The following is an 11,196-nucleotide window of genomic DNA, read 5'->3' as shown; positions in this document are numbered from 1 at the left end:
TATTTGTTCCGAGTTCAAATTGCTCAGAGGTTAACTTTGCTCTTTAAGATAAATAAAAAAAAAGTACAAACCCTAGGCAATGGACTGACAGACCCTTGCATTTTGACACTAATGCCAACAATGACATATCTCCCTCAAGTACCCTCCACATGGTTGCCCTTCCTCACACCAGTCTTGGTTTTAAGAAAATTCATCCCACATCTTCAGATGTTGAACCAACAAATGTCTGAACCAAAATACCTTGTGATATTTACTCTGCCCGAGTTGTACAGACACTCACCTGTAAAAATACAGTGTACCAGTAATTACTGGTCCATGTAATTAACAACAGTTCCAGAAAATATTAATGAATCAAGCAACAACAACACTGAGTGACTGAACTATTTTTGTTTTAATTGAATAAAAAAAAAAAAAAATTAATGAAGTGAAGGAGGGACAAACAGACAGACATCAAAACAGTGTTGACCAAAATGAGAGAAACCAGAGAAATCAGGAGTTTTCTACCAAGGAATGGTTTTAGGAAACTTCCTTCATAAGTTACGTCAGAATAGTCAACACCATAGAATGTCAGTCTGAGAGAGTAAGGGGTTTGGTTACCAATAAATAGCCAAGTCTTTTTCTATTTCCTGAAAAGACAAGAAACAGACAGACAATTAGACAGACAGACAATTAGACAGACAGACAATTAGACAGACAGACAATTAGACAGACAGACAATTAGACAGACAGACAATTAGACAGACAGACAGACAGATATAGATATAGATAGATAGATGTGTGAGTGAGAGAGCAGATATAGAAAGGTAGTCAGATGAAGGAACCATTACTACACTGGACAAAATGCTCAATGCTATTTCTTCTGCATCTTTACATTCTGAGTTCAGATGCTGCCAAGACAGATTGCCTTTCATCCTTTCAGAAGTCAGTTACATTGAGCCCAGTTGAGCACTGGGCTCAATGTAACTGACTCCCCCCCTCCCCTCAAAAAATAGCTGGCCCTGTGTGCCCAAACTAGAAATTATAATCTACAACTGGATACCCTCCTTGTTGCTAATCCTCATTGGTTTCTATTTAACAGTAATATTTTCCCATGACCAGAAAAGATCTCAGAAGACTGGAGACAAAGGACTTGTCATGGCAGTGACACTTGTTTACAACTGATGCAATATCCAGTAAAGGAGGCATCAACACATGCATACAAACAGGCTTTGGTTGGCCCAGGGTTATAGCAGAAGACATTCCCAAGGTGCCATGAAGTGGGTATGAACCCAAAACCATGTGATTGGGAAGCAAACCTCAACCACACGGCCACTCCTGTCCCGCCACTTTTTTTTTTACTATCAAAGAGCAAGTATGGCTTCATGTGAATCACCTTGGGCAAGTGCCTTCTATTACTGCTGTGGGACAGCCAATGGTTCGTGAGTGAAATTGGTAGGTGGAAACTGTTGAGAAGCCTGTCATTTATAAGTGTACATGGAGTGTTTTTATGTTTATAATCTGTATCTTACATTAAGTTTAAAATTCAGTCAAGTTTGTCAGAAAAAAAAAAAATTCACCCTTGAGATCAGCATTTTGAAAAATAAGTGGAAGAAATAATCTTTATGGAATAAAAGGGAAAATTACACAACGGATCAAATTTTTGTCTTTGATCAGTAAAGTGCTATTTCCTATTTGCTTCTATCTAGAAATCAATTGAAATGACAACTATTCTCTTCAAACTTGGCTTTTGTGACCTGGACATCAATGTTTTGAAACTGACTTATTTTTCATTACATTTCAAATAGATTCAGCACAGAGTTGCTGAAACAAAAATATCATTATAGCAAGTATTCTGTTGACAGTTGCTTGACATTAACCACTTGAGCATGTCCCTTATTGGCTCTGACCGTGAGCAAGAATAGTGGGGGAGCATCATAGAGATTTGCCTAAATGTAACAAAAGTAAAGTTTGAAGGAAATATTAGCTATTTTTCATACTGGCGTAAGTAAATAAAAAGAAAAAAGCAGTTGCTACCCAGTTGCTACACAAAAATTGTGTTACACAGTGTTATCAAGGGAAAGGCATCCGACTATAAGACAATGCCTCAATATCATTTAACAACCAAACAATAAAAGACCAGCTTAACATTGTTAATGGCAGAAGAGAAAAGTGTAAAGAGTCACCTTTGGGGCTGTTTTTGGACCATAACGTTTCACAGGAACACCTTCTTTGTTGATGAGGAATTTGGTCAAATTCCATTTGATGCCACTGCAACATGAAATACAAATAAATAGACTTTATTCTTTCAACAGTTTCAGTCATTGGACAGCCACCAAAGGCACGCTGCACAATTCAGTTGAACAGAGAAATAGTGACGGCTGTTAATTCCAAAAACGATATCACTGTGGATGGAATGTTGTGTCATGCTTTGGATGTTCGTAGGATTGTTGTTTCGTTGGGTGATGATTGTGGAGAAGAGGAAGAGAATGAGGTTCCCAGTTTAAGAAGATCCTAACATGCAAGGTGCCCACCCAGGTGGGTGGTAGATTTCAACATGGATTGAAGTGAGGAGGTGATCTTTGAGATCAACGGGGGTGTGTAGGGATGAGCCGGAAGAGGGCCATGACGTCAATGGTCAAGGGACTGACTGGAAGAAGAAGCATGAGAAGGGAAGTGCAGGGGAGACAGGACAGGGTCGGGCTCTTTTAGCTGGCTGAGGCATCGTGGACGGACGTCAGGGGATTCTCTCCTGGGTTGGTCAGATAGCACTGGGTGACAGGGTAGGGCAGGATCACTGGAGTGACTACTACTAGACAAGCACAGACGAGAGAAGAAGGTAGGTGAACCTCTTTTCATTTCGCATGCATGACAGACATATTAAAAAATCTACAATTTGAAAATTGCTATTAAATTATTGAGGAAAATAAATGAAGTTGAGAAAAGTTCCTCCTTACTCAGTTAGAAATCCAGGCTGTTCTTTTTTCAAAAATATCCACAAAGGGTGAGCTGACTTGCCATTCACGTCTATTTTACTGAACATATCAAAAGAAACTTGATATTTTTTACTAACAAAATCTTTGATCTCTTCGTTAGTTCCAGGTTCCTATAAGAAACAAAAACAATTTTTGATGCACAAAAATCTGTCAATTTTAACAATTTCCTATTTTACTTCCAGACTAGAATCTGAGGTGCATTTCAGTGCTTGTACATGGTTGCTTTATCAGCTAGAAAGTGCAGAAAATCTCCCTTATCTTGTACCTTACTATCTAATACAGAATAAAGTAGTACCATGGAGACATCTACTGCTGCAGTAGATGGTAGCCTCACCAAAGAGACCCCAGTTTTAGGTACAGAGAGCTGTTAATTAGATTTTCTCCAGTAGATGATAGTTATTTGGCTTTATAGACACAACACTGTGGTGGGATTTGAGCTCCAAATGTTAAGAGGTAAAACAAAGATCAAGTATTTTGTCAGATGCTCTAACGATTCTGCCAATTCCCTTCCTTTCGGCACATAGCAGTTTTTAGTGGATGGGTTTAGTCAATGTGATCGATCCCACAACTAGACTGATACTTTATTAATCCGCAGAAGGAGGAAAGTCCGATCAGTGTAACTTGAAACACAAAACATGTTCTCCAATGATCTAACACTTAAGCTAATCCACAACAACAACAACCACCATCATCATCATCATCATCCTTTCCACTGAAGGCACAAAGCCTCGGAATTTTGCGGGAGGGGACTAGTCGGTGATATCGATCCTGGTGTTTCACTGGTACTTACTTTATCGACCTCAAAAGGTCAAAAAGCAAAGTCGACCTCAGCGAAATTTGAACTCAGAACTTAGCAATGGGCAAAACATTGCTAAGCATTTTATCTGGCTTGCTAACAATTCTGCCAACTCGACATCTAAATACTACTACTACTACTAATAATAATAATAATAATAATCCTTTCTACTATAGGCACAAGGATTGAAATTTGGTGGGGGTGGGTCGTTGATTACATTGACCCTAGGGTTCAACTGGTGAAAGGATGAAATGCAAGTCAACCTCGGCAGAATTTGAACTCTGAAAGTAACAATGGACGAAATTCCACTCAGCATTTTGTCTGGCGCAGTAACAACTCAGCTCGCCGCTGAATAATTTACAGTTCATCTTTGGGCAAAGGCCAGGCTAACTTCAGAAATTTCGATTATCGCTAATAAAATAATATTGAAAATTTAAAGATGTGTGGAGAAGAGTTGCCTCCCTTATACCACTGATTTAAAGAAAAAAAAATAGAACTACGTCGTTGGAGATAATACGGGGACAAACTGAGACAAGACTACAAAGCCTCCAAAAGTGAGGGAGAAAGATACCTTTCAGGCACAGACTTGACTCGAATATTCCTCAGAAAGTGGACATTAAATGTGACCTCTTTGGGTGGCATTTCATTTGTTACTGAGTCATAGACGAAATGCCACCCAAGGAGGTCAAAGTGAGATTTGAACTCAGAATTACTAAAATCCCAGAATCCTGACTCCAATTAAGACAAAACAAAAACAATTTTAGAGAAATAATATAAAAAAAATATAAACATCTCTAAAGTGGTATTTGTTTCATAAACTAAATTTTCTAAATTTTAATAAAAAAAAAAAAAACCCTTGTGGAACCCCTAAATTCTATCCCAGAATTTTGGGGATCCTGTGAAGAAACTTTGAGGAAATTTGTCTTAGAATAAGAAGTTAGAGAACTTACCTGGGAAGCAAATTGGTTACATGGGAAGGCTAGAATACGAAGACCCTTAGACTCACTATACTTTTGATAAAGTTCCTCTAACTGTGTGTAGTTAGAGGGAGTTAAGCCTCATTTGCTTGCAACGTTGACAATTATGGCCACATGGCCCCTAAAACGGATAAAGAAAATCTAAGATAACAGTATAACAAGTGAAAAGATCAAAGAAAAACTTTAAATAATAATTACAAGGACCTCGGGTTTCAAATGGGTACAGCAAATCCCTGTGGTGACCAAAAGGGTAACAGCAAGGGCATCTTGCATAAAATACCAACTTAAAATATCTAACCCTTACTAGCATGCAAAAGTGGACATAAACCGACAATGGCGAGATGACTGGTCCTTTATTTTATCAACTCCTTGAAGATGAAAGGGAAAGTCAACTTTGACATGATTTCAACTCAATGCATTTTGTTTGATGCACAAACTCAGCCATCCACCACCAATAATAATTGCTTCTGATTTAGGAACAAGGCCAGCAATTTTGAGGGGAGGGGCTAGTCACTGCCATCCACTCGAGTACTGCACTGGGATTTCATTTTAACTTCAGAAGGGATGAAAGGTTCTGCTTCATATTCTTAGGTTAACTCAGATAGTCTCTAACACTCTGCACAGAAGACAGATGGAATGGTCATGACTGGAATGACTTTCATGGATCAGCTAAATGAAGGCTGAGTCGAAAGTTAAATAACAACAATGAAATGAATTGGGGTAGAAAAGGTCAAGTGAATTTACTGTCAACAAAAAAGAGAGGATCTATGTGAGCAGTCCGAGATCTGATGGTGTGGAAGAAAGTGAGGAAGAGTTGGTGAGATGAGTTCAAAACTTGAGTTGACAAACTTTTTAAAGGCCTGGCTTCCATAGGAAATTTACTTAAATAAAAAGGAGGCGGAGAGAGGGTCCTGAAAGTGAAAAGGCTAGGAACTGATCTCTGCAGGCTTCCAAATTGCTAGAAATAGCAAGCAAATCTCCTACAAATTACACCCAATATTTACAAAACATTGGTAAAGGGTTATAAGCATCGATAACCGCATGGCACCAGGATCAATCCCAATGCACAGTACCTCGGATAAGGGTCTTCTAGAAAGAATCTAATCCAACCTTTGGATTAATAAAAACACAGAAGTTTGTTGGATGAATTGAACCAGTCCTTCGGTGATCAATATAAACTGTTGCCTGGATTACTGCCACCATGTAACTGTTGGACAGCTGAAGCCTATACTGTTGCAAAGACAAGGACTCTCAGTTTGACAAGAACAAGGCAATGTCTTCAGCCCCCACCCCACTACCCCATTCATCACCTTCCTCTGTCTCAAAGACTCAACAAACAGTTTATGGGCCAATTGAGTCTGGGGATAAGAATGGAAGTCCATGGCTGGAACCCTTCTTAAAACAAGTCTGCTGAATCACAACAAATCACTTACCGGTATTTCTCCAGGGACACTTCTTGTCCATCAATAGTCTTGGCAGAAAACTCGTAGATGGTTTTAGCTGTCAAAGGCTGAAATAACAAACAAATCACTAATTAAGCCTTAATTAACTTGAGATAATCTATTGTCCAACTCGAAGGTCATGAACATCAACTACGACATAGAGGGCTTTGCAGCCTCTGTCTCGCACATACGTTCTCTATTTCACTCGGTACAGGTGACCTCAAAGGAAGATGTTCTTATCCTTGGTTTACCAATCCTTCCGCCAACCATTTTCTCCATCCTCAAGTCTAAACTCTTCCAGCTAGAAAGACTTATGAATAGGCTGAAGGCAATCGATGGCCACCCAGTACTATTCCTGTTAAGGAACTGCTTTGTCATGCCTAAGATATGGTACACATGCTCCTAGCTACAACTCCATATCTCAACGCCTGTATCCAACGGACCATCAATGAGATGTGCAATTTTCGGTTCAATGGACAGTGGATGGCAACAGACAACCTGACTCATCAAATATGGCAGCCTCGGCCTTTGATCCCTGGTCTCACTGGCTTTTCTCTTACCAGTGGCCTTTTGTCATGTTCTCATTAACAGGGTTCTTCACAGCACAACTGAACCATCTGCGATTGGGGAACTGGAGGCAGCCTACGCAACATGAAGCCAGCTGGCATGCACCCCACTCATATCCATCCCCTTCTCTTCTCAGCGTACGTCTAGTCCTCTCAAAAGGAAATGGGACACCATCCAGTGCAGCATGACTGCGGTCAAGCTAATGTGCCAACTTGACCAGCACCATCTGGCATGTTTCTGCTCAGCCTCCAAGCCTCACAGTGGAGCTTCGCTCAATGTGGTACCATCACTCACAACAGGCACTCAGTTTGATAGTGACTGTTTGTGCATTGGCATTTCCTAGATTTGCAAGTCTCATGAATGCCACTGCAGATCTACAGTGGATTCTTTCAACCACCACTTAGTCTGGCTGCCTTCTACACCAGGTCACCCTTAACAAGATCATAAAGCATGGCCCAGACTCTGCAGGCTTCTCTTTCCAGCTTGAGCCTTCAGGGCTAGACTGAGGCTACAGTAAAAGGCCGAACGGTAGGACAACTTTCCCATTTTGTAGCAGTAGGCCCCTCACCTAAGATGCTGCATGTTGTGACACCTTCAGCAGTGGCAACTTGGTGTAGTTAGCCACCAGCCTAGGCCCTGCTGCTCATCAGGCTGAGAAAAAAAAAAGGGTCAAGGTATTGCTCACTCATGAGACCTTCAACATTCTTGGCTCCCGGACCATATCCCTGCTATTCGGTTGGAGATTGCCGTCTGCAAGTGAGATCCCTGGGAGTCAGAGAGGCTGTTTCAGTGCATCTCCTATCCTCCAGGGCAACGCCTTTTCCATTTTGTCTGCTGGTGCCATGAGAATTGTTGAACTATGATAGAAGATGACAGGAGGTTGATAAAGAGAGAAAGAGCATAGTTTGACAAGTTAATTGGCACGAAACACTCATCCGTTTCGTCCCTCTACCAAATGAAAACAGATGGTTCTGTAAAAATGTTGTTACCTAATGGCAATGGTCTCACACCCACACACATAAAGTACTCAATACATGGAGTAGAATTCATTTGACAGAGACACAAATGAGAAATGTGGAGTAAAGAAGCCTCGGCTGGGGGTGGATGTGTGTGTCTGGAGGGGGAGGCATGACAATGTGGTTCTACATTTGATCCCATTGTGCAATGGCCCAGACGAATGTCTTCTACAAAAGCTGCAGATAAGCTAGCATTTCAAGAGTGGAATTAGGTAAGTGGAAATTATACAGAAGTCCAGTAAATACACACACACACACACGTATATCACTGTTTTTTAACATCAACTTTTCCATTCTCGCATGTGCCAGACGGAATTCCCCAAGCCGAATCTTGTATGATTTTGATGTCCTTCTCAGCAACCTTTGCTTATTGCCAAACTTGGTAATATTCCCCACCCGTCAGCTGGACTTTTTTCTTTTTTTTTTTCATGAAAGTTTGCAAACAAACACTGCTGCTTTTGTTTGTTTGTTTATGTGTGAGGGAACTGGAAGCTCCACGCCATTTCTAAAATGTTGACTTATTAGAATTTCTATCATATATAAAGTCTTTTATATTATCATATATAAAGTCTTTTATATATCTAGATTTTTATAAATTATGGATTTAAAAAAAAAATTCTGTTTGAAGTAAATGGTACAAAAAAAAATATTCAAAAAAATTACGGAGAAAATCCAACATTAAATCAAACAGCAATTCCGAAAGTCCATTCTGTTTTCATTTCTTGGTTTCATCATTAATCTATTAAAAGTAGAGTTGTTGAAAAATAAGATATTTATTAAAAACGGAGAAACATTTCAAAAACCAAAAATACGATTATTTATTCGAGAGAAAATATAACCAGAGGAAAAGTTATTTGGTAATAATTCAGTCAATTTACTTGGCATTTACGAATGTATATATACATATATGGGGAGTGAGGGCTAACGCAGTTTGGCCCTGGGATTCAGGACGAGTGCTTTGAAAATTAAAAGGTAACTGAAGGATTCGATACAAATGAAATATGTATAATATTGTCAGTGACTTCGAAGGTTCGTCGAGTAATGTGGCTTATGCTGACAGTTGGAATAAACGAAGAGAGATTCAGAAAAACTTCGAAATCACTGTTAATATATATATATTCTAAATATATCACTGTTAATATATATATATATTCTAAATATATTCAAGAAACATCCAACTGTTTCAATGTATAAAGAAAACAAATAAACGTGCTGAAAACGAAAATGGACAGACAGACACGTGTGTGCGCGTATATTTACAAAGGTTACAATGATTTTATATACACACACATATATAGGTTTCATTTTGGAATGCGGAATAATAAATAATTATGTCAACAAACAAGAAAATAGAATTCCTTACGTTGGTTGATAAATTACAAGAAAGCGGTTTGGCCGCCAAGAATCCGGTCAAGAAGACCCGACTCAAAGTGTTCAACATTTTCGCATCGACGGAGTCAAACACAACCGCAGGACACAGAGCGGTTCTCTCTCTCTTCCCCCTCTCACACTATTTATATATACCTCCCACTCTCACGCTTTTTTTATTACCTTCATACTCTCTTTCTCTTTCTCTTTCTCTCTCTCTACGCATACACAGACATGTATATATATCTATTTATACACACCTTCTCCACACTTTTTCTGTTCTTTCTTTCCTCCCTCTTCTACTCTCTTTTTCCCCTTCCTTTTCTCTCACTTTCTCTCTCTTCTTCCCTCTCTCACTTTACTTTACCTTTCTACTGTTTTCTTTACCAGAAATTTGAGAAAACATTCGCCCTTCTTTGTGTCAAGGTGATCCTGCGTTTTGACCTCGCTGTCCCGTATCACCATTTGTTAGAACATCCAACAAATTTCTTAGCATTATTTACTCCGGTTCCCTATGTCCAAGGTTCAAATCTTGCTGTGGTCATTTTTACCTTCCACCTCTCCACTGCCGATAAACGAAAGTACCTTTCACTCAAGTTCTGAGATCGATTTAATCGATAAACTTGGCCCCAAAATTCCTGATCTTGTGCCTATGTTAAAAACAATATTATCTCGTCCCGAATTCAAATCTCACTGAAATCGACTTGCTGTCTTTATTCTTCCGAGTTCCATAACATGACTGCCAAGTAACTACTCTACCCGTCTTCTATGTGCCTTATAATTATTTTTATTATCCGCGTTAGCACTGCTCTATAGAGAACTGGTGGTGGGAAAGAGGAGGGGTAGGACTGTTGGTTATCGTAGATAGCTTCCAGAAATCTTTAGCCTGGCAATGCTACCGGTTCGGGATCGAGTCGCTCAAAATGACAACTTCGAAATCTTGTTGGATTTCATCCTAACTGAATGAAAATAATCAAACTCTAAACCTCTATAACTTTTTAAGAACAATTCAGCTTGGAAAATTATATTATAGTGCTGAATTTTAAATTTTCGATAAATTTTTATTTTCGAAAATGCTGGGAGTCAAACCAACTCGATCCCCGGTTCGAAACAAATCTACAGGCACCCAAGTGCCGTCGGCTGTCTTAAGTTGCAGCCAAAGCGATGAAACCGTTCTGCTCCCATTCATTCAATGTTCGTAGACATACTTTCCCCTTCGGTCAAACCCTAATCGATTTCATTACATGTCTCACTAGGAAGGTGAAAGTAGAAAAGGAAATACTCTCCTCCGGTGAATTTTCCAAATGAAAGGGTGATTATGGCGAAAATGATAAGAGTGGATGGAACAACACTAAGAGCGCCAGTTAGTCGGAAAAGGGCAGTTGGTTAATGTTGACATCTTGACCCAGAAATGAAAATCAAAAAATAATAAAATATTGGAATGGGTGTAAAACGATGTGTTGGAAACGAATATGAAAAAAAAAATGCGCACAAAGCAACGGGATGGTGGGGAGAGGACTTCGGAAAATTCACAACATCCGAGGAAAATGGGGTTTTTTTCAATGAAATTCTATATAAATACCTTTCAAACGGCATACATTAACGATTATAAAGTAATTTGTGGGGAAAATCTTGAGGTGGGGAGAGGACTTTCGGAAAATTCCAAAGATCCCAATTTTACCTCGTTATATTCCGAAATCACTTTCAATAATTTTTAGTGTTTTTGCCTTCAGTTTTGTTTCACTTTCAATTATTTTTACGCTTTTTTTTTAACCCTTCGTCGTTATTCTTATTCACTCGTTATTACCTTCTCTCTCTCTCTCTCTCTCTCTCTCTCTCTCTCTCTCTCTCTCTCTCTCTCTATATATATATATATATATATATATATATATATATATATAGAGAGAGAGAGAGAGAGAGAGATACATATATATATATATACATATATTATTACATACATATATACACACACACACACACACACACATATCTATATATATAAAAATGAGAATGTGTGTCTGTCTGTCTGTCTGTGTGAATCCCTAAAACTCGAGAACT

At 39.1% G+C, this 11,196-nt stretch overlaps 1 pseudogene across 1 annotated transcript; it reads right to left on the bottom strand.

Annotated features, from left to right (window-relative positions):
- Positions 1–372: 372 nt before the first annotated feature.
- On the bottom strand, positions 373–9,415 carry LOC106874999 (glutathione peroxidase-like; annotated as a pseudogene). The gene is made up of 6 exons (XR_016238316.1): positions 9,134–9,415; positions 6,179–6,255; positions 4,719–4,866; positions 2,934–3,082; positions 2,163–2,247; positions 373–626 (listed from the first exon to the last, which is right to left on the bottom strand). The product of XR_016238316.1 is annotated as a glutathione peroxidase-like (transcript).
- Positions 9,416–11,196: the final 1,781 nt, after the last annotated feature.

This window comes from Octopus bimaculoides, chromosome 25 (genome assembly GCF_046866305.1).
Source record: "Octopus bimaculoides isolate indiv1 chromosome 25, ASM4686630v1, whole genome shotgun sequence".
NCBI classification, from domain to species: Eukaryota; Metazoa; Mollusca; class Cephalopoda; order Octopoda; family Octopodidae; genus Octopus; species Octopus bimaculoides.
The sequence above is the reverse complement of the archived record's forward strand: the minus strand, read 5'-3'. Positions and strand labels throughout refer to the sequence as shown.